General features: G+C 44.1%; 1 pseudogene; it reads left to right on the forward strand.

Moving 5' to 3' along the window:
• The window catches only part of LOC118372857 (piezo-type mechanosensitive ion channel component 2-like), a 323,332-nt pseudogene that overhangs the window by 33,389 nt on the left and 264,493 nt on the right, over positions 1-25,450 (forward strand).

Raw genomic sequence — 25,450 nt, forward strand, 5'->3', positions numbered from 1 at the left:
TCTGTATGGTACATGTGCAGATATCTGTATGGTACATGTTCAGATATCTGTATGGTACATGTGCAGATATCTGCATGGTACATGTTCAGACAGCTGTATGGTACATGTTCAGATATATGTATGGTACATGTTCAGATATCTGTATGGTACATGTTCAGATATATGTATGGTACATGTTCAGATATCTGTATGGTACATGTGCATATATCTGTATGGTACATGTGCAGATATCTGTATGGTACATGTTCAGATATCTGCATGGTACATGTTCAGATATCTGCATGGTACATGTTCAGCCATGTCCAGATATCTGCATGGTACATGTTCAGCCATGTCCAGATAGCTGTATGGTACATGTTCAGATATCTGTATGGTACATGTCCAGATAGCTGTATGGTACATGTTCAGATATCTGTATGGTACATGTTCAGATATCTGTATGGTACATGTTCAGCCATGTCCAGATATCTGTATGGTACATGTTCAGATATCTGTATGGTACATGTCCAGATAGCTGTATGGTACATGTTCAGATACCTGTATGGTACATGTTCAGATATCTGTATGGTACATGTTCAGATATCTGTATGGTACTTGTCCAGATAGCTGTATGGTACATGTTCAGATATCTGTATGGTACATGTTCAGATATCTGTATGGTACATGTTCAGATATCGGTATGGTACATGTTCAGCCATGCCCAGATATCTGTATGGTACATGTTCAGATATCTGTATGGTACATGTCCAGATAGCTGTATGGTACATGTTCAGCCATGTCCAGATATCTGCATGGTACATGTTCAGCCATGTCCAGATATCTGTATGGTACATGTTCAGATATCTGTATGGTACATGTTCAGATAGCTGTATGGTACATGTTCAGATATCTGTATGGTACATGTGCAGATATCTGTATGGTACATGTGCAGATATCTGTATGGTACATGTCCAGATAGCTGTATGGTACATGTTCAGATATCTGTATGGTACATGTTCAGATATATGTATGGTACATGTGCAGATATCTGTATGGTACATGTTCAGATATCTGTATGGTACATGTTCAGCCAAGTCCAGATATCTGTATGGTACATGTCCAGACACGCGCAGATATCTGTATGGTACATGTGCAGATATCTGTATGGTACATGTTCAGCCAAGTCCAGATATCTGTATGGTACATGTCCAGACACGCGCAGATATTTGTATGGTACATGTTCAGATATCTGCATGGTACATGTTCAGATATCTGTATGGTACATGTGCAGATATCTGTATGGTACATGTTCAGATATCTGTATGGTACATGCGCAGATATCTGCATGGTACATGTTCAGATAGCTGTATGGTACATGTTCAGATATCTGTATGGTACATGTTCAGATATCTGTATGGTACATGTTCAGATATCTGCATGGTACATGTTCAGATATCTGTATGGTACATGTGCAGATATCTGTATGGTACATGTTCAGATATCTGCATGGTACATGTTCAGATATATGTATGGTACATGTTCAGATATCTGTATGGTACATGTGCAGATATCTGTATGGTACATGTGCAGATATCTGTATGGTACATGTTCAGATATCTGCATGGTACATGTTCAGATATCTGTATGGTACATGTTCAGATATCTGTATGGTACATGTTCAGATATCTGTATGGTACATGTTCAGATATCTGTATGTCTTTATATGTCTCTCTCTGGTCAATACTGTCTGAAATTCAACATTTCAATTATGTTAAATATGTTGTTTTTACGTTAATGTCACTACTTTTGAGTGAATTACTAATATCTGTGTGTGTCTGTTACAGCCTGTTTGTTCCGGTACAATGGGCTATCATTCGTCTACCTCATCTACCTCCTCCTCATTCCCCTTTTCTCTGAGCCCACCAGCACAACCATGCAGGGTAAGTCTCCCTCTTTCTCTATCACCCTCTTCGCTCTACCTCTTCCTCGTCCTTCTTTACCACCTCCTCTACCTCCGCCTCTTCCTCCTCCTCTACCTCAACTTCATCCTCCTCTTCATACTCCTCTTCATACTCCTCTACCTCCTCCTCCTCTACCCCCTCTACCTCCTCCTCTTCTACTACCTCCTCCTCCTCTTCATACTCCTCTACCCCCCTCCTCTACCCCCTCTACCTCCTCCTCTTCTACTACCTCTTCCTGTACCTCCTCCTCCTCCTCCTCTACCTCCTTCTCTACCTCCTTCTCCTCTACCTACTCCTCCTCTACTTCCTCCTCCTCTACCTCCTCTACATCCTCTATCTCCTCCTCCTCCTCCTCCTCTTCATCCTCCTCTACCTCGTCCTTAGCCTCCTCTACTTCCTCCTCTACCTCCACTACCTCCTCCCTCAACTTTTCTCTCTACTTCTTCCTCATCCTCTACCTCTACCTCCTCCTCTTCTCTCTACCTCCTCCTCCTCCCCTACCTTTGCATTCTCCTCCTCTTCTCTCTACCTCCTCTTCTCTCTATCTCTTCCTCCTCATCCTCTACCTCTACCTCCTCGTCTTCTCTCTACCTCCTATTCTCTCTACCTTCTCCTATTCTCTCTATCTCTTCCTCCTCATCCTCCTCTACCTCCTCCTATTCCCTCTTTTCACAGAACCAACCAGCCTGACAATCGACTTTGGACTTTGCCTCTAACTCTTCTCTAAACGTCACATAGTCAACTGGCGCTCATAAATACATCACCTCCAGAACCAACCACCTTCACAGAATTCTCTGTTTCAGAAAAGCCTAATTGTTTTTCCTTGAGGACATGATTTCCTTGGCAATGATTGGATAATGCAGCTAGTTTGGTCACTGGTTGTATGGTTTGTCCAAGAGAGAAATGTATTGCCTATTTGGGCTCCCGACAAGCGCAGCGGTCTAAGACAATGCATCTCAGTGCTTGAGACGTCACTACAGACACCGTGGTTTGTATCCAGGCTGTATCACAACTGGCCGTGATTGGGAGTCACACAATTGGCCCAGAGTCGTCCGGGTTAGGGTTTGGCCGAGGTAGGCAGTCATTGTAAATAATAATTTGTTCTTAACTTGCTTGCCTAGTTAAATAAAGGTTCATTTCAAATGTAAAACATGTATTATTCAATTGAATTGAGAGAGGGGTTCTCAGAATTCAGATGAGGAGAACTGATGTTAAAGCTACTCAGCTGTTTTGAACAGAAAAGGTCATAAGGAGATCTAAGAGGTCAATGCTTAGTGTATTATATGTAGAAGTTGTCCTGAACTTAATCGTGCAGCTGACCAATTATGACATGAGTTCTGGGTTAACTTAGAATACAGTCCTCCTGATCTCTCCTCTAGGCCCAGTGTGGTTTAGTGTGGCATTGTGGTCATGAAAAGAGCCTAGAGAGAGGTATTCCTTCCTATACCACAGCAGGATAGTAAACCGGATGGTTAAGACGGTTAGAACCCCCCCAATACCTTATACCACTCAACACGGTGCTTCCTGGAAAGTTCAATCACGTCAATGTTTAACAATACATACAGCGAGATTGGCTCAGGAGAGGAGAGGACGCTGATGTCCTCTCAGTAAATGAGAGAGAGAGAGAGAAATAACAGCCTGTCTGTCAGGAAGTAAAGGAGAATAGATGTAGGGAGGGAAGGATGGAATAGAGGGTGAGAAGGAAGGAGAGAAGAAGGGATGGAGGGAGGGAGATAGGGAGGGACGGAGGAAGGGATGATGGAATGGAGGGATAGAGTGGTATGGAGGAAGGAGAGAGGGATGGACGGAGGAAGGGATGACGGAATGGAGGGATAGTGGTATGGAGGAAGGAGAGAGGGATGGACGGAGGAAGGGAGGATGGAATGGAGGGATAGAGTGGTATGGAGGAAGGAGAGAGGGAAGGAGAGAGGGATGGACGGAGGAAGGGATGATGGAATGGAGGGATCGAGTGGTATGGAGGAAGGAGAGAGGGATGGATGGAGGAAGGGGTGATGGAATGGAGGGATAGAGTGGTATGGAGGAAGGAGAGAGGGAAGGAGAGAGGGATGGACGGAGGAAGGGATGATGGAATAGAGGGATAGAGTACAGTATGGAGGAAGGGATGATGGAATGGAGGGATAGAGTGGTATGGAGGAAGGGATGATAGAATGGAGGGATAGAGGACAGTATGGAAGAAGGGATGATGGAATGGAGGGATAGAGTGGTATGGAGGAAGGAGAGAGGGAAGGAGAGTGGGATGGACGGAGGAAGGGATGATGGAATGGAGGGATAGAGTGGTATGGAGGAAGGGATGATGAAATGGAGGGATAGAGGACAGTATGGAGGAAGGAGAGAGAGAGAGGAGAGTCTTTAAAGTGTACTACTTACCGTCTCATCAATAGGTAATGAGAGAAGAAGACTTCTGCAAGGTGATGTCAGGGAATGTATGACTTCAGGGTCACATAGTGTCACATAGGTCAGTCCAACACTATAGTTCTCCCCTCTGCCTGTAAAGAAGTGAAGGTGGGGTCCTGTTGGGGTCCTACCCCCATCCTCTGCACATAGACTCTATTGAGCATCCTGGTCCTACCCCCATGGCCCATCCTCTGCACATAGACTCTATTGAACATCCTGGTCCTACCCCCATGGCCCATCCTCTGCACATAGACTCTATTGAACATCCTGGTCCTACCCCCATCCTCTGCACATAGACTCTATTGAACATCCTGGTCCTACCCTCATCCTCTACATATAGACTCTATTGAACATCCTGGTCCTACCCCCATCCTCTACATATAGACTCTATTGAACATCCTGGTCCTACCCCCATCCTCTACATGTAGACTCTATTGAGCATCCTGGTCCTACCCCCATGGCCCATCCTCTACATATAGACTCTATTGAGCATCCTGGTCCTACCCCCATCCTTTGCACATAGACTCTATTGAACATCCTGGTCCTACCCCCATCCTCTGCATATAGACTCTATTGAACATCCTGGTCCTACCCCCATCCTCTACATATAGACTCTATTGAACATCCTGGTCCTACTCCCATCCTCTACATATAGACTCTATTGAACATCCTGGTCCTACCCCCATGGCCCATCCTCTACATATAGACTCTATTGAACATCCTGGTCCTACTCCCATCCTCTACATGTAGACTCTATTGAGCATCCTGGTCCTACCCTCATCCTCTACATATAGACTCTATTGAGCATCCTGGTCCTACCCCCATCCTCTACATATAGACTCTATTGAACATCCTGGTCCTACCCCCATCCTCTACATGTAGACTCTATTGAGCATCCTGGTCCTACCCCCATGGCCCATCCTCTACATATAGACTCTATTGAACATCCTGGTCCTACCCCCATCCTCTACATATAGACTCTATTGAACATCCTGGTCCTACCCTCATCCTCTACATATAGACTCTATTGAACATCCTGGTCCTACCCCCATCCTCTACATATAGACTCTATTGAACATCCTGGTCCTACCCTCATCCTCTACACATAGACTCTATTGAGCATCCTGGTCCTACCCCCATCCTCTACACATAGACTCTATTGAGCATCCTGGTCCTACCCCCATCCTCTACATATAGACTCTATTGAACATCCTGGTCCTACCCTCATCCTCTACATATAGACTCTATTGAGCATCCTGGTCCTACCCCCATGGCCCATCCTCTACATATAGACTCTATTGAACATCCTGGTCCTACCCTCATCCTCTACACATAGACTCTATTGAGCATCATGGTGAAGGAAAACAGACAAGCATAAAGATTCAAGCAGCCATGCTGGGGTTCAAGCTTTGGCCTCATAGCACCAGCATCAGGACAAATTTGACACATTTGACATACGGTGAACTACTTCTGTACTCCTTATCACACTTACCAAATATCAGATCTCGAACAGCTAGATTCATATCCCTGAGCATGTGTGCCAAATTTCATCACTCTGAGTCAAACATGTAAACAGGTGTCTTTTATAGCGTCACCGCGTGGTAGATCTGAATGTGCTTAGATATGTTAAATCTGAGTGTTTGGAACATGTGTACCAAGTTTTGTTACAATACGAATATCTGTGTCTGATTTATATAAATTTATAATTTATATGCATTTTGGTGCCAGACTACGCCCATTTTGGTGCCAGACTACGCCCATGTGATTGTCTATTGGTGAGTATGGGCCATCTTGTTTGAAATACTAGCCTGGAAAATGTTGCGTTGGTCCATGGATGCAATATATCAAGTTTCGAGCAAATCAGTCTTTCGGTGCGAAAGGAGTCGTCTTTTAAGTGTTATTCACAATTGAAAAAGGTGGAAAATCCAAGATGGCGGGACCTTATTTTGTTCCTTGTAAAGAGAGAGGGACCTATGTACCAAATTTCACGACTCTGTGTTTCACGGGGTGAGGAGTGCGAGCTATCAAAGATAGCATTTTCAATTGGCATGAAATAAGACGGTATGGCCCTTTACCATCCTGCCCGGTTGCATCCTGCTGGGCCTTACCCAGGCCTTACCCAGGTCTTACCCAGGCCTTACCCAGGCCTTACCCAAGCCTTACCCAGGTCTTACCCAGATCTTACCCAGATCTTACCCAGGCCATACCCAGGCCTTACCCAGGCCTTACCCAGGCCTTACCCAGGTCTTACTCAGGCCTTACCCAGGTCTTACCCAGATCTTACCCAGATCATACCCAGGCCTTACCCAGGTCTTACTCAGATCTTACCCAGGCCTTACCCAGGCCTTACCCAGGCATTACCCAGTTCTTACCCAGGCCTTACACAGGCCTTACCCAGTTCTTACCCAGGCCTTACCCAGGCCTTACCCAGTTCTTACCCAGGCCTTACCCAGGTCTTACCCAGGCCTTACCCAGGCCTTACCCAAGCCTTACCCAGGTCTTACCCAGATCTTACCCAGATCTTACCCAGGCCATACCCAGGCCTTACCCAGGTCTTACTCAGATCTTACCCAGGCCTTACCCAGGCCTTACCCAGGCATTACCCAGTTCTTACCCAGTTCTTACCCAGGCCTTACCCAGGCCTTACCCAGTTCTTACCCAGGCCTTACCCAGGCCTTACCCAGGCCTTACCATCTCACAGGAATTCGCTTGTTTTTCACAACCTTTTTACCGCAACTGGAATATCAATAATACGGCATCCAATATTATGGTTTCACCAAGCTGCTTGGACCCCTAACTATTTACCAATATTATGTTTTCACCAAGCTGCCTGGACCTCTAACTATTTACCAATATTATGGTTTCACCAAGCTGCTTGGACCCCTAACTATTTACCAATATTATGGTTTCACCAAGCTGCTTGGACCCCTAACTATTTACCAATATTATGGTTTCACCAAGCTGCTCGAACCCTTTATTTTTTACCAATATTATGGTTTCACCAAGCTGCTCGGACCCCTAACTATTTACCAATATTATGGTTTCACCAAGCTGCTCGGACCCCTAACTATTTACCAATATTATGGTTTCACCAAGCTGCTTGGACCCCTAACTATTTACCAATATTATGGTTTCACCAAGCTGCTCGGACCCCTAACTATTTACCAATATTATGGTTTCACCAAGCTGCTCGTACCCCTAACTATTTACCAATATTATGGTTTCACCAAGCTGCTCGGACCCCTAACTATTTACCAATATTATGGTTTCACCAAGCTGCCTGGACCCCTAACTATTTACCAATATTATGGTTTCACCAAGCTGCTTGGACCCCTAACTATTTACCAATATTATGGTTTCACCAAGCTGCTTGGACCCCTAACTATTTATCAATATTATGGTTTCACCAAGCTGCCCGGACCCCTAACTATTTAGGGTTATGACCATGCTATGACCATGTTATGACCATGTTATGACCGTGTTATGACCGTGTTATGACCGTGTTATGTCCATGTTATGACCATGTTATGACCATGTTATGACCATGTTATGACCATGTTATGACAGGGTTATGACTATGTTATGACTGTTATTTACATTTTTATTTTATTTTATTTTACCTTTATTTAACTAGGCAAGTCAGTTAAGAACAAATTCTTATTTTCAATGACGGCCTGGGAACAGTGGGTTAACTGCCTGTTCAGGGGCAGAACAACAGATTGTCAGCTCGGGGGTTTGAACTTGCAACCTTTCGGCTACTAGTCCAACGCTCTAACCACTAGGCTACCCTGCCGCCCCGGTTATGTTATGACAGTGTTATGACAGTGTTATGACCGTGTTATGACCGTGTTATGACCATGTTATGACAGTGTTATGACAGTGTTATGACAGTGTTATGACCGTGTTATGACCATGTTATGACCATGTTATGACATGTTATGACCATGTTATGACCATGTTATGACCGTGTTATGACCGTGTTATGACCGTGTTATGACCATGTTATGACCGTGTTATGACATGTTATGACCATGTTATGACCATGTTATGACCGTGTTATGACCGTGTTATGACCGTGTTATGACAGTGTTATGACAGTGTTATGACAGTGTTATGACCGTGTTATGACCGTGTTATGACAGTGTTATGACAGTGTTATGACAGTGTTATGACCGTGTTATGACCGTGTTATGTCCGTGTTATGACCGTGTTATGTCCATGTTATGTCCATGTTATGACCATGTTATGACCATGTTATGACCATGTTATGACCATGTTATGACCATGTTATGACCATGTTATGACAGGGTTATGACAGGGTTATGACTATGTTATGACTGTTATTTACATTTTTATTTTATTTTATTTTACCTTTATTTAACTAGGCAAGTCAGTTAAGAACAAATTCTTATTTTCAATGACGGCCTGGGAACAGTGGGTTAACTGCCTGTTCAGGGGCAGAACAACAGATTGTCAGCTCGGGGGTTTGAACTTGCAACCTTTCGGCTACTAGTCCAACGCTCTAACCACTAGGCTACCCTGCCGCCCCGGTTATGTTATGACAGTGTTATGACCGTGTTATGACCGTGTTATGACCATGTTATGACAGTGTTATGACAGTGTTATGACAGTGTTATGACCGTGTTATGACCATGTTATGACCGTGTTATGACCGTGTTATGACCGTGTTATGACCGTGTTATGACCGTGTTATGACAGTGTTATGACAGTGTTATGACCGTGTTATGACCGTATTATGACCGTGTTATGACCGTGTTATGACCGTGTTATGACAGTGTTATGACAGTGTTATGACAGTGTTATGACAGTGTTATGACCGTGTTATGACCGTGTTATGACGTGTTATGACCGTGTTATGACCGTGTTATGACCGTGTTATGACCGTGTTATGACAGTGTTACAACAGTGTTATGACCAGGTGTCAGGTAATGCGTTACCATAACCACTGTAGCTTTTAGTGCTACGTATACTTCTGTAGGTTCCAAAAGGCTCCCTAACAGCTTCTACCCATAAGACTATTTACGTTGACCTCCCCTGCCCCCACACTCACACTCCAGTGTTAAAATAAGACTGGCTAGTAGAGATGTTGGTAGGTAGTATTTAATAAGACTAGGAGAGATGTTGGTAGGTCTTATTTAATAAGAGAGATTTCGTTGTCGTGCTGGAAGACCCAGCCACGACCCATCTTCAATGCTCTTACTGAGGGAAGGAGGTTGCTGGCCAAGATCTCGCGATACATGGCCCCATCCATCCTCCTCTCAATACGGTGCAGTCGTCCTGTCCCCTTTGCAGAAAAGCATCCCCAAAGCATCCCCCGCTTCACGGTTGGGATGGTGTTCTTGGGGTTGTACTCATTCTTCTTCTTCCTCCAAACACTGCGAGTGGAGTTTAGACCAAAAAGCTCTATTTTTGTCTCATCAGACCACATGACCTTCTCCCATTCCTCCTCTGGATCATCCAGATGGTCATTGGCAAACTTCAGACGGGCCTGGACATGCACTGGCTTGAGCAGGGGGACCTTGCGTGCGCTGCAGGATTTTAATCCATGACGTCGTAGTGTGTTACTAATGGTTTTCTTTGAGACTGTGGTCCCAGCTCTCTTCAGGTCATTGACCAGGTCCTGCCGTGTAGTTCTGGGCTGATCCCTCACCTTCCTCATGATCATTGATGCCCCACGAGGAGAGATCTTACATGGAGCACCAGACCGAGGGTGATTGACCGTCATCTTGAACTTCTTCCATTTTCTAATAATTTAGCCAACAGTTGTTGCCTTCTCACCAAGCTGCTTGCCTATTGTCCTGTAGCCCATCCCAGCCTTGTGCAGGTCTACAATTTTATCCCTGATGTCCTTAGACAGCTCTCTGATCTTGGCCATTGTGGAGAGGTTGGAGTCTGTTTGATTGAATGTGTGGACAGGTGTCTTTTTTATACAGGTAACAAGTTCAAACAGGTGCAGTTAATACAGGTACTGAGTGGAGAACAGGAGGGATTCTTAAAGAAAAACTTACAGGTCTGTGAGAGCCGTAATTCTTACTGGTTCGTAGGGTGATCAAATACTTATGTCATGCAATAAAATGCAAATTAATTACTTAAAAATCATACAATGTGATTATCTGGATTTTTGTTTTAGATTCATTTAGAGTCTCTCATAGTTGAAGTGTACCTATGATAAAAATTACAGATCTCTACATGTTTTGTAAGTAGGAAAACCTGCAAAATCGGCAGTGTATCAAATACTTGTTCTCCCCACTCTATACTGTGGGCTCCAAAATTACTGGCACCCCTGACTGGCACAAACAATACTTTAGAAAAGATAAACAATATAATTAAAAAATAAAATAAAGTACAGATGAGGATGTGCAAGCAGAGATACTGTTTGCAAAAGAACAGAAAAACAAAAACAAATATATATATTTTTATATATATATTTATAAATATGGGGATGAGGTAGTTGGATGGGCTGTTTACAGATGGGCTATTTACAGATGGGCTATTTACAGATGGGCTGTTTACAGATGGGCTGTTTACAGATGGGCTATTTACAGATGGGCTGTGTACAGCTGCAGCGATCGGTAAGCTGCTCTGACAGGTAGGTAGTTGGTTGGATGGGCTGTTTACAGATGGGCTGTGTACAGCTGCAGCGATTGGTAAGCTGCTCTGACAGGTAGGTAGTTGGATGGGCTATTTACAGATGGGCTACGTACAGCTGCAGCGATCGGTAAGCTGCTCTGACAGGTAGTTAGGTAGTTGGATGGGCTATTTACAGATGGGCTACGTACAGCTGCAGCGATCGGTAAGCTGCTCTGACAGGTAGTTAGGTAGTTGGATGGGCTATTTACAGATGGGCTGTGTACAGCTGCAGCGATCGTTAAGCTGCTCTGACAGGTAGGTAGTTGGTTGGATGGGCTGTTTACAGATGGGCTGTGTACAGCTGCAGCGATCGGTAAGCTGCTCTGACAGCTGACGCTTAAAGTTAATAAGGGACTTCAGTTCACTTCCAACTTCAGTTGGAGTTCGATTCGTTCCAGTCATTGGCAGCAGTGAACTGGAGGAAAAGCGGCCAAAGGAGGTGTTGGCTTTGGGGATGACCAGTGAAATATACCTGCTGGAACGTGTGCTACGGGTGGGTGTTGTTATTGTGACCAGTGAACTGAGATAAGGCGGAGCTTTACCTTGCAAAGACTTATAGATGACCCGGAGCCAGTGGGTTTGGCGATCAATATGTAGCGAGGACCAGCCAACAAGAGCATACAGGTCGCAGTGGTGTTTAGTATATGGGGCTTTAGTGAGAAAACAGATGGCACTGGGCTAGAGTAGAGTGTTGGAGGCTATTTTTTAAATGACATCACCAAAGTCAAGGATCTGTAGAATAGTCAGTTTTACGAGGGTATGTGTGGCTGCATGAATGAAGGAGGCTTTGTTGCAAAATAGGAAGTCAATTCTAGATTTAACTTTGGATTGGAGATGCTTAATATGAGTCTGGAAGGAGAGTTTACAGTCTAGCTAGACACCTAGGTATTTATAGTTGTCTACATATTCTAAGTCAGAACCGTCTTGAGTAGTGATGCTGGTCGGGCGTGCGGGTGCAGGCAGCGATTGTTTGAAGAACATGCACGGAAGCAGTGTTGTATGGCATTGAAGCTAGTCTGGAGATTAATTAACACAGTGTCCAAAGAAGGGCCAGATGTATTACAGAATGTAGCATATTAAAGTGCTAAGTGTTCCCATTGGGCCATAGCATATTAAAGTCCTAAGTGTTCCCATTGGGCCATAGCATATTAAAGTCCTAAGTGTTCCCATGTTAACATAGCATATTAAAGTCCTAAGTGTTCCCATGTTAACATAGCATATTAAAGTCCTAAGTGTTCCCATGGGGCCATAGCATATTAAAGTCCTAAGTGTTCCCATGGGGCCATAGCATATTAAAGTCCTAAGTGTTCCCATGTTAACATAGCATATTAAAGTCCTAAGTGTTCCCATGTTAACATAGCATATTAAAGTCCTAAGTGTTCCCATGTTAACATAGCATATTAAAGTCCTAAGTGTTCCCATTGGGCCACAGCATATTAAAGTCCTAAGTGTTCCCATGTTAACATAGCATATTAAAGTCCAAAGTGTTCCCATGTTAACATAGCATATTAAAGTCCTAAGTGTTCCCATGTTAACATAGCATATTCAAGTCCTAAGTGTTCCCATGGGGCCATAGCATATTAAAGTCCTAAGTGTTCCCATGTTAACATAGCATATTAAAGTCCTAAGTGTTTCCATGTTAACATAGCATATTAAAGTCCTAAGTGTTTCCATGTTAACATAGCATATTAAAGTCCTAAGTGTTCCCATGGGGCCATAGCATATTAAAGTCCTAAGTGTTCCCATGTAAACATAGCATATTAAAGTCCTAAGTGTTCCCATGGGGTCATAGCATATTAAAGTCCTAAGTGTTCCCATGTTAACATAGCATATTAAAGTCCTAAGTGTTTCCATGTTAACATAGCATATTAAAGTCCTAAGTGTTTCCATGTTAACATAGCATATTAAAGTCCTAAGTGTTTCCATGTTAACATAGCATATTAAAGTCCTAAGTGTTCCCATGGGGCCATAGCATATTAAAGTCCTAAGTGTTCCCATGTTAACATAGCATATTAAAGTCCTAAGTGTTCCCATGTTAACATAGCATATTAAAGTCCTAAGTGTTCCCATGTTAACATAGCATATTAAAGTCCTAAGTGTTCCCATGTTAACATAGCATATTAAAGTCCTAAGTGTTCCCATGTTAACATAACATATTAAAGTCCTAAGTGTTCCCATGGGGCCATAGCATATTAAAGTCCTAAGTGTTCCCATGTTAACATAGCATATTAAAGTCCTAAGTGTTCCCATGGGGCCATAGCATATTAAAGTCCTAAGTGTTCCCATGGTAACATAGCATATTAAAGTCCTAAGTGTTCCCATGGGGCCATAGCATATTAAAGTCCTAAGTGTTCCCATGGGACCATAGCATATTAAACTCCTAAGTGTTCCCATGGGGCCATAGCATATTAAAGTCCTAAGTGTTCCCATGGGACCATAGCATATTAAAGTCCTAAGTGTTCCCATGTTAACATAGCATATTAAAGTCCTAAGTGTTCCCATGGGGCCACAGCATATTAAACTCCTAAGTGTTCCCATGTTAACATAGCATATTAAAGTCCTAAGTGTTCCCATGTTAACGTAACATATTAAAGTCCTAAGTGTTCCCATGTTAACATAGCATATTAAAGTCCTAAGTGTTCCCATGTTAACATAGCATATTAAAGTCCTAAGTGTTCCCATGTTAACATAGCATATTAAAGTCCTAAGTGTTCCCATGTTAACATAGCATATTAAAGTCCTAAGTGTTCCCATGTTAACATAGCATATTAAAGTCCTAAGTGTTCCCATGGGGCCATAGCATATTAAAGTCCTAAGTGTTCCCATGTTAACATAGCATATTAAAGTCCTAAGTGTTCCCATGGGGCCATAGCATATTAAAGTCCTAAGTGTTCCCATGTTAACATAGCATATTAAAGTCCTAAGTGTTCCCATGTTAACATAGCATATTAAAGTCCTAAGTGGTCCCATGTTAACATAGCATATTAAAGTCCTAAGTGTTCCCATTGGGCCATAGCATATTAAAGTCCTAAGTGTTCCCATGTTAACATAGCATATTAAAGTCCTAAGTGTTCCCATGTTAACATAGCATATTAAAGTCCTAAGTGTTCCCATGTTAACATAGCATATTAAAGTCCTAAGTGTTCCCATGTTAACATAGCATATTAAAGTCCTAAGTGTTCCCATGGGGCCATAGCATATTAAAGTCCTAAGTGTTCCCATGTTAACATAGCATATTAAAGTCCTAAGTGTTCCCATTGGGCCATAGCATATTAAAGTCCTAAGTGTTCCCATGTTAACATAGCATATTAAAGTCCTAAGTGTTCCCATGTTAACATAGCATATTAAAGTCCTAAGTGTTCCCATTGGGCCATAGCATATTAAAGTCCTAAGTGTTCCCATGTTAACATAGCATATTAAAGTCCTAAGTGTTCCCATGTTAACATAGCATATTAAAGTCCTAAGTGTTCCCATGTTAACATAGCATATTCAAGTCCTAAGTGTTCCCATGTTAACATAGCATATTAAAGTCCTAAGTGTTCCCATGTTAACATAGCATATTAAAGTCCTAAGTGTTCCCATGGTAACATAGCATATTAAAGTCCTAAGTGTTCCCATGGGGCCATAGCATATTAAAGTCCTAAGTGTTCCCATGTTAACATAGCATATTAAAGTCCTAAGTGTTCCCATGTTAACATAGCATATTAAAGTCCTAAGTGTTCCCATGTTAACATAGCATATTAAAGTCCTAAGTGTTCCCATGTTAACATAACATATTAAAGTCCTAAGTGTTCCCATGGGGCCATAGCATATTAAAGTCCTAAGTGTTCCCATGTTAACATAGCATATTAAAGTCCTAAGTGTTCCCATGGGGCCATAGCATATTAAAGTCCTAAGTGTTCCCATGGTAACATAGCATATTAAAGTCCTAAGTGTTCCCATGGGGCCATAGCATATTAAAGTCCTAAGTGTTCCCATGGGACCATAGCATATTAAACTCCTAAGTGTTCCCATGTTAACATAGCATATTAAAGTCCTAAGTGTTCCCATGGGGCCATAGCATATTAAAGTCCTAAGTGTTCCCATGGTAACATAGCATATTAAAGTCCTAAGTGTTCCCATGGGGCCATAGCATATTAAAGTCCTAAGTGTTCCCATGGGACCATAGCATATTAAAGTCCTAAGTGTTCCCATGTTAACATAGCATATTAAAGTCCTAAGTGTTCCCATGGGGCCACAGCATATTAAACTCCTAAGTGTTCCCATGTTAACATAGCATATTAAAGGTGTTCCATAGCATATTAAAGTCCTAAGTGTTCCCATGTTAACATAGCATATTAAAGTCCTAAGTGTTCCCATGTTAACATAGCATATTAAAGTCCTAAGTGTTCCCATGTTAACATAGCATATTAAAGTCCTAAGTGTTCCCATGTTAACATAGCATATTAAAGTCCTAAGTGTTTCCATGTTAACATAGCATATTAAAGTCCTAAGTGTTCCCATGGGGCCATAGCATATTAAAGTCCTAAGTGTTCCCATGTTAACATAGCATATTAAAGTCCTAAGTGTTCCCATGGGGCCATAGCATATTAAAGTCCTAAGTGTTCCCATGTTAACATAGCATATTAAAGTCCTAAGTGTTCCCATGTTAACATAGCATATTAAAGTCCTAAGTGGTCCCATGTTAACATAGCATATTAAAGTCCTAAGTGTTCCCATTGGGCCATAGCATATTAAAGTCCTAAGTGTTCCCATGTTAACATAGCATATTAAAGTCCTAAGTGTTCCCATGTTAACATAGCATATTAAAGTCCTAAGTGTTCCCATGTTAACATAGCATATTAAAGTCCTAAGTGTTCCCATGGGGCCAAGTATTAAAGTTCCCATGTTAACATAGCATATTAAAGTCCTAAGTGTTCCCATTGGGCCATAGCATATTAAAGTCCTAAGTGTTCCCATGTTAACATAGCATATTAAAGTCCTAAGTGTTCCCATGGGGCCATAGCATATTAAAGTCCTAAGTGTTCCCATGTTAACATAGCATATTAAAGTCCTAAGTGTTCCCATGTTAACATAGCATATTAAAGTCCTAAGTGTTCCCATGGGGCCATAGCATATTAAAGTCCTAAGTGTTCCCATGTTAACATAGCATATTAAAGTCCTAAGTGTTCCCATGTTAACATAGCATATTAAAGTCCTAAGTGTTCCCATGTTAACATAGCATATTAAAGTCCTAAGTGTTCCCATGTTAACATAGCATATTAAAGTCCTAAGTGTTCCCATGGGGCCATAGCATATTAAAGTCCTAAGTGTTCCCATGTTAACATAGCATATTAAAGTCCTAAGTGTTCCCATGTTAACATAGCATATTAAAGTCCTAAGTGTTCCCATTAACATAGCATATTAAAGTCCTAAGTGTTCCCAGCATAGCATATTAAAGTCCTAAGTGTTCCCATTGGGCCATAGCATATTAAAGTCCTAAGTGTTCCCATGTTAACATAGCATATTAAAGTCCTAAGTGTTCCCATGTTAACATAGCATATTAAAGTCCTAAGTGTTCCCATGTTAACATAGCATATTAAAGTCCTAAGTGTTCCCATAGCATATTAAAGTCCTAAGTGTTCCCATGGTAACATAGCATATTAAAGTCCTAAGTGTTCCCATGTTAACATAGCATATTAAAGTCCTAAGTGTTCCCATGTTAACATAGCATATTAAAGTCCTAAGTGTTTCCATGTTAACATAGCATATTCAAGTCCTAAGTGTTCCCATGGGGCCATAGCATATTAAAGTCCTAAGTGTTCCCATGGTAACATAGCATATTAAAGTCCTAAGTGTTCCCATGGGGCCATAGCATATTAAAGTCCCAAGTGTTCCCAGGGACATAGCATATTAAAGTCCTAAGTGTTCCCATGTTAACATAGCATATTAAAGTCCTAAGTGTTCCCAGTAGCATATTAAAGTCCTAAGTGTTCCCATGTTAACATAGCATATTAAAGTCCTAAGTGTTCCCATGGGGCCATAGCATATTAAAGTCTCTAAGTGTTCCCATGGGAACATAGCATATTAAAGTCCTAAGTGTTCCCATGTTAACATAGCATATTAAAGTTCCCATGGGGCCACAGCATATTAAACTCCTAAGTGTTCCCATGTTAACATAGCATATTAAAGTCCTAAGTGTTCCCATGTTAACGTAACATATTAAAGTCCTAAGTGTTCCCATGTTAACATAGCATATTAAAGTCCTAAGTGTTCCCATGTTAACATAGCATATTAAAGTCCTAAGTGTTCCCATGTTAACATAGCATATTAAAGTCCTAAGTGTTCCCATGTTAACATAGCATATTAAAGTCCTAAGTGTTCCCATGTTAACATAGCATATTAAAGTCCTAAGTGTTCCCATGTTAACATAGCATATTAAAGTCCTAAGTGTTCCCATGGTAACATAGCATATTAAAGTCTTAAGTGTTCCCATGTTAACATAGCATATTAAAGTCCTAAGTGTTCCCATGGGGCCACAGCATATTAAAGTCCTAAGTGTTCCCATTGGGCCACAGCATATTAAAGTCCTAAGTGTTCCCATTGGGCCATAGCATATTAAAGTCCTAAGTGTTCCCATGTTAACATAGCATATTAAAGTCCTAAGTGTTCCCATGTTAACATAGCATATTAAAGTCCTAAGTGTTCCCATGTTAACATAGCATATTAAAGTCCTAAGTGTTCCCATGGGGCCATAGCATATTAAAGTCCTAAGTGTTCCCATGGTAACATAGCATATTAAAGTCCTAAGTGTTCCCATGTTAACATAGCATATTAAAGTCCTAAGTGTTCCCATGTAAACATAGCATATTAAAGTCCTAAGTGTTCCCATGGGGTCATAGCATATTAAACTCCTAAGTGTTCCCAGTAAGGATGCATTACATTTAACGGAACTGTTTGGGGCTGTTGCTGCTTCCTCTGTGTTGAAGGAGTACTGGATGTCTGTCAGTCCGTTAGACCAGAGCTCATATGTATCAAGATGAACTCTTTGTAGAGGAGAGACCATAAGAGTGGCCCATAGGGCCGAAGCCTGGTGGATCTTCATTTGATCACTCTTGTTGCTGAGGATTTTCCGGCACGGCAGGAAATACAAAACTTGTAGTCTATTTGAGTTTTTAAAAAGGCTTTGAAAGTTTGTACTTTCCACTTTGAAATATTGAACTTGATTTGCCCAAATGAAAAATGTGTCAACCCCTACAAACATTTCCATTCATTATAATCCATATAATAAAAACTCAAACGGGATCAAATTAAAATCCTACTCCGTATCTCCTGCTTCTGTAGAGAGACAGCTTGATGTACAGGACACCCCCTGGACAGGACACTAGTCTATATCCTGTAGTGAGACAGCTTGATGTACAGTACACCCCCTGGACAGGACACTAGTCTATCTCCTGTTTCTGTAGTGAGACAGCTTGATGTACAGTACACCCCCTGGACAGGACACTAGTCTATATCCTGTAGTGAGACAGCTTGATGTACAGGACACCCCCTGGACAGGACACTAGTCTATCTCCTGCTTCTGTAGTGAGACAGCTTGATGTACAGTACACCCCCTGGACAGGACACTAGTCTATCTCCTGCTTCTGTAGTGAGACAGCTGATGTACAGTTGGACAGGACACTGTCTATCTCCTGTTTCTGTAGTGAGACAGTTGATGTACAGTACACCCCCTGGACAGGACACAAGTCTATCTCCTGTTTCTGTAGTGAGACAGCTTGATGTACAGTACACCCCCTGGACAGGACACTAGTCTATCTCCTGTTTCTGATGTACAGTACACCCCCTGGACAGGACACAAGTCTATTGCAGGGCATAACATAAGATATCATAAAATGCATCTCTTATTGGTTCTGTGACTGACTGGGTTGGGTTTGATCCCAGGTCCCCTGCTTGTCAGAAGTCTTTGTTAGCCTGCAGAGCTAAAGCCTAGAAATCAATTCAGGGAGCTAACGGCTAACGCAAGTCTTCATGTAACTCACCATGCTAACATGATTCACTGACTAACCTCCCATACACTGTTCCTGTTGCTGACTCACCTCCCTACACTGTTCCTGTTCCTGACTCACCTCCCTACACTGTTCCTGTTGCTGACTCACCTCCCTACACTGTTCCTGTTCCTGACTCACCTCCCTACACTGTTCCTGTTCCTGACTCACCTCCCTACACTGTTCCTGTTACTGACTCACCTCCCTACACTGTTCCTGTTACTGACTCACCTCCCTACACTGTTCCTGTTACTGACTCACCTCCCTACACTGTTCCTGTTACTGACTCACCTCCCTACACTGTTCCTGTTACTGACTCACCTCCCTACACTGTTCCTGTTACTGACTCACCTCCCTACACTGTTCCTGTTACTGACTCACCTCCCTACACTGTTCCTGTTCCTGACTCACCTCCTACACTGTTCCTGACTGACTCACCTCCCTACACTGTTCCTGTTACTGACTCACCTCCCTACACTGTTCCTGTTACTGACTCACCTCCCTACACTGTTCCTGTTACTGACTCACCTCCTACACTGTTCCTGTTCCTGACTCACCTCCATACACTGTTCCTGTTACTGACTCACCTCCCTACACTGTTCCTGTTACTGACTCACCTCCTACACTGTTCCTGTTCCTGACTCACCTCCCTACACTGTTCCTGTTACTGACTCACCTCCCTACACTGTTCCTGTTACTGACTCACCTCCCTACACTGTTCCTGTTACTGACTCACCTCCCTACACTGTTCCTGTTACTGACTCACCTCCCTACACTGTTCCTGTTACTGACTCACCTCCCTACACTGTTCCTGTTACTGACTCACCTCCCTACACTGTTCCTGTTACTGACTCACCTCCCTACACTGTTCCTGTTACTGACTCACCTCCCTACACTGTTCCTGTTACTGACTCACCTCCCTACACTGTTCCTGTTACTGACTCACCTCCCTACACTGTTCCTGTTACTGACTCACCTCCCTACACTGTTCCTGTTACTGACTCACCTCCCTACACTGTTCCTGTTACTGACTCACCTCCCTACACTGTTCCTGTTACTGACTCACCTCCCTACACTGTTCCTGTTACTGACTCACCTCCCTACACTGTTCCTGACTCACCTCCCTACACTGTTCCTGTTACTGACTCACCTCCCTACACTGTTCCTGTTCCTGACTCACCTCCCTACACTGTTCCTGTTACTGACTCACCTCCCTACACTGTTCCTGTTACTGACTCACCTCCCTACACTGTTCCTGACTCATCTCCCTACACTGTTCCTGTTACTGACTCACCTCCCTACACTGTTCCTGACTCACCTCCCTACACTGTTCCTGTTACTGACTCACCTCCCTACACTGTTCCTGTTCCTGACTCACCTCCCTACACTGTTCCTGTTACTGACTCACCTCCCTACACTGTTCCTGTTACTGACTCACCTCCCTACACTGTTCCTGTTACTGACTCACCTCCCTACACTGTTCCTGTTACTGACTCACCTCCCTACACTGTTCCTGTTACTGACTCACCTCCCTACACTGTTCCTGTTACTGACTCACCTCCCTACACTGTTCCTGTTACTGACTCACCTCCCTACACTGTTCCTGTTACTGACTCACCTCCTACACTGTTCCTGTTCCTGACTCACCTCCCTACACTGTTCCTGACTGACCTCACCTCCCTACACTGTTCCTGTTACTGACTCACCTCCCTACACTGTTCCTGTTACTGACTCACCTCCCTACACTGTTCCTGTTACTCACTCACCTCCCTACACTGTTCCTGTTACTGACTCACCTCCCTACACTGTTCCTGTTACTGACTCACCTCCCTACACTGTTCCTGTTACTGACTCACCTCCCTACACTGTTCCTGTTACTGACTCACCTCCCTACACTGTTACTGACTCACCTCCATACACTGTTCCTGTTACTGACTCACCTCCCTACACTGTTCCTGTTACTGACTCACCTCCCTACACTGTTCCTGACTCACCTCCATACACTGTTACTGACTCACCTCCCTACACTGTTACTGACTCACCTCCCTACACTGTTCCTGTTACTGACTCACCTCCCTACACTGTTCCTGTTCCTGACTCACCTCCCTACACTGTTCCTGTTACTGACTCACCTCCATACACTGTTCCTGACTCACCTCCCTACACTGTTACTGACTCACCTCCCTACACTGTTACTGACTCACCTCCCTACACTGTTACTGACTCACCTCCCTACACTGTTACTGACTCACCTCCATACACTGTTCCTGACTCACCTCCCTACACTGTTCCTGTTACTGACTCACCTCCCTACACTGTTTCAGTTACTGACTCACCTCCCTACACTGTTCCTGTTACTGAATCACCTCCCTACACTGTTCTGTTGACTCACCTCCCTACACTGTTCCTGTTACTTACTCACCTCCCTACACTGTTCCTGTTACTGACTCACCTCCTACACTGTTCCTGTTACTGACTCACCTCCCTACACTGTTCCTGTTACTGACTCACCTCCCTACACTGTTCCTGTTATTGACTCACCTCGCTACACTGTTCCTGTTACTGACTCACCTCCCTACACTGTTCCTGTTACTGACTCACCTCCCTACACTGTTCCTGTTACTGACTCACCTCCCTAAACTGTTCCTGTTACTGACTCACCTCCCTACACTGTTCCTGTTCCTGACTCACCTCCCTACACTGTTCCTGTTACTGACTCACCTCCCTAAACTGTTCCTGTTACTGACTCACCTCCCTACACTGTTCCTGTTACTGACTCCTCTCCCTACACTGTTACTGACTCACCTCCCTACACTGTTACTGACTCACCTCCCTACACTGTTCCTGACTCACCTCCCTACACTGTTCCTGTTACTGACTCACCTCCCTACACTGTTCCTGACTCACCTCCCTACACTGTTACTGACTCACCTCCCTACACTGTTCCTGTTCCTGACTCACCTCCCTACACTGTTCCTGTTCCTGACTCACCTCCCTACACTGTTCCTGTTACTGACTCACCTCCCTACACTGTTCCTGTTACTGACTCACCTCCCTACACTGTTCCTGACTCTCACCTCCCTACACTGTTCCTGTTACTGACTCACCTCCCTACACTGTTCCTGACTCTCCCTACACTGTTACTGACTCACCTCCCTACACTGTTCCTGTTACTGACTCACCTCCCTACACTGTTCCTGTTCCTGACTCACCTCCCTACACTGTTCCTGTTCCTGACTCACCTCCCTACACTGTTACTGACTCACCTCCCTACACTGTTCCTGTTACTGACTCACCTCCCTACACTGTTCCTGTTCCTGACTCACCTCCCTACACTGTTCCTGTTACTGACTCACGTCCCTACACTGTTCCTGACTCACCTCCCTACACTGTTCCTGTTACTGACTCACCTCCCTACACTGTTCCTGTTACTGACTCACCTCCCTACACTGTTCCTGTTACTGACTCACCTCCCTACACTGTTCCTGTTACTGACTCACCTCCCTACACTGTTCCTGTTACTGACTCACCTCCCTATACTGTTCCTGTTCCTGACTCACCTCCCTACACTGTTCCTGTTACTGACTCACCTCCCTACACTGTTCCTGTTACTGACTCACCTCCCTACACTGTTCCTGACTCACTCCCTACACTGTTCCTGTTACTGACTCACCTCCCTACACTGTTCCTGACTCACCTCCCCTACACTGTTCCTGTTACTGACTCACCTCCTACACTGTTCCTGTTACTGACTCACCTCCCTACACTGTTCCTGTTACTGACTCACCTCCCTACACTGTTCCTGTTACTGACTCACCTCCCATACACTGTTCCTGTTACTGACTCACCTCCCTAAACTGTTCCTGACTCCTGATCTCCCTACACTGTTACTGACTGACTCACCTCCCTACACTGTTCCTGTTCCTGACTCACCTCCCTACACTGTTCCTGTTACTGACTCACCTCCCTACACTGTTACTGACTCACCTCCCTACACTGTTCCTGTTACTGACTCACCTCCCTACACTGTTCCTGTTACTGACTCACCTCCCTACACTGTTCCTGTTACTGACTCACCTCCCTACACTGTTCCTGACTCACCTCCCTACACTGTTCCTGTTACTGACTCACCTCCCTACACTGTTCCTGTTACTGACTCACCTCCCTACACTGTTCCTGTTACTGACTCACCTCCCTACACTGTTCCTGTTACTGACTCACCTCCCTACACTGTTCCTGTTCCTGACTCACCTCCATACACTGTTACTGACTCACCTCCCTACACTCTTCCTGTTACTGACTCACCTCTATACACTGTTCCTGTTACTGACTCACCTCCCTACACTGTTCCTGTTACTCACTCACCTCCCTACACTGTTCCTGTTACTGACTCACCTCCCTACACTGTTCCTGTTACTGACTCACCTCCCTACACTGTTCCTGTTACTGACTCACCTCCCTACACTGTTCCTGTTACTGACTCACCTCCCTACACTGTTACTGACTCACCTCCATACACTGTTCCTGTTACTGACTCACCTCCCTACACTGTTCCTGTTACTGACTCACCTCCCTACACTGTTCCTGACTCACCTCCATACACTGTTACTGACTCACCTCCCTACACTGTTACTGACTCACCTCCCTACACTGTTCCTGTTACTGACTCACCTCCATACACTGTTCCTGTTACTGACTCACCTCCCTACACTGTTCCTGTTACTGACTCACCTCCATACACTGTTCCTGTTACTGACTCACCTCCCTACACTGTTCCTGTTCCTGACTCACCTCCCTACACTGTTCCTGTTACTGACTCACCTCCATACACTGTTCCTGACTCACCTCCCTACACTGTTACTGACTCACCTCCCTACACTGTTACTGACTCACCTCCCTACACTGTTACTGACTCACCTCCCTACACTGTTACTGACTCACCTCCATACACTGTTCCTGTTCCTGAATCACCTCCCTACACTGTTTCTGTTACTGAATCACCTCCCTACACTGTTTCTGTTACTGACTCACCTCCCTACACTGTTCCTGTTACTGAATCACCTCCCTACACTTTTTCTGTTACTGACTCACCTCCCTACACTGTTCCTGTTACTTACTCACCTCCCTACACTGTTCCTGTTACTGACTCACCTCCCTACACTGTTCCTGTTACTGACTCACCTCCCTACACTGTTCCTGTTACTGACTCACCTCCCTACACTGTTCCTGTTACTGACTCACCTCCTACACTGTTCCTGTTACTGACTCACCTCCCTACACTGTTCCTGTTACTGACTCACCTCCCTACACTGTTCCTGTTCCTGACTCACCTCCTACACTGTTCCTGTTACTGACTCACCTCCCTAAACTGTTCCTGTTACTGACTCACCTCCCTGTTCCTGTTACTGACTCACCTCCCTACACTGTTCCTGTTACTGACTCACCTCCCTACACTGTTCCTGTTACTGAATCACCTCCCTACACTGTTCCTGTTACTGACTCACCTCCCTACACTGTTCCTGTTACTGACTCACCTCCCTACACTGTTCCTGACTCACCTCCCTACACTGTTCCTGACTCACCTCCCTACACTGTTACTGACTCACCTCCCTAAACTGTTCCTGTTACTGACTCACCTCCCTACACTGTTACTGACTCACCTCCCTACACTGTTCCTGTTACTGACTCACCTCCCTACACTGTTCCTGTTACTGAATCACCTCCCTACACTGTTCCTGTTCCTGAATCACCTCCCTACACTGTTTCTGTTACTGAATCACCTCCCTACACTGTTCCTGTTACTGACTCACCTCCCTACACTGTTCCTGTTACTGACTCACCTCCCTACACTGTTTCTGTTACTGACTCACCTCCCTACACTGTTCCTGTTACTGACTCACCTCCCTACACTGTTCCTGTTACTGACTCACCTCCCTACACTGTTCCTGTTACTGACTCACCTCCCTACACTGTTCCTGTTACTGACTCACCTCCCTACACTGTTCCTGTTATTGACTCACCTCGCTACACTGTTCCTGTTACTGACTCACCTCCCTACACTGTTCCTGTTACTGACTCACCTCCCTACACTGTTCCTGTTACTGACTCACCTCCCTACACTGTTCCTGTTACTGACTCACCTCCCTACACTGTTCCTGTTACTGACTCACCTCCCTACACTGTTCCTGTTACTGACTCACCTCCCTACACTGTTCCTGTTACTGACTCACCTCCCTACACTGTTCCTGTTACTGACTCACCTCCCTACACTGTTCCTGTTACTGAATCACCTCCCTACACTGTTCCTGTTACTGACTCACCTCCCTACACTGTTCCTGTTACTGACTCACCTCCCTACACTGTTCCTGACTCACCTCCCTACACTGTTCCTGACTCACCTCCCTACACTGTTACTGA

This window comes from Oncorhynchus keta, chromosome 15 (assembly GCF_023373465.1).
Source record: "Oncorhynchus keta strain PuntledgeMale-10-30-2019 chromosome 15, Oket_V2, whole genome shotgun sequence".
NCBI lineage: Eukaryota > Metazoa > Chordata > Actinopteri > Salmoniformes > Salmonidae > Oncorhynchus > Oncorhynchus keta.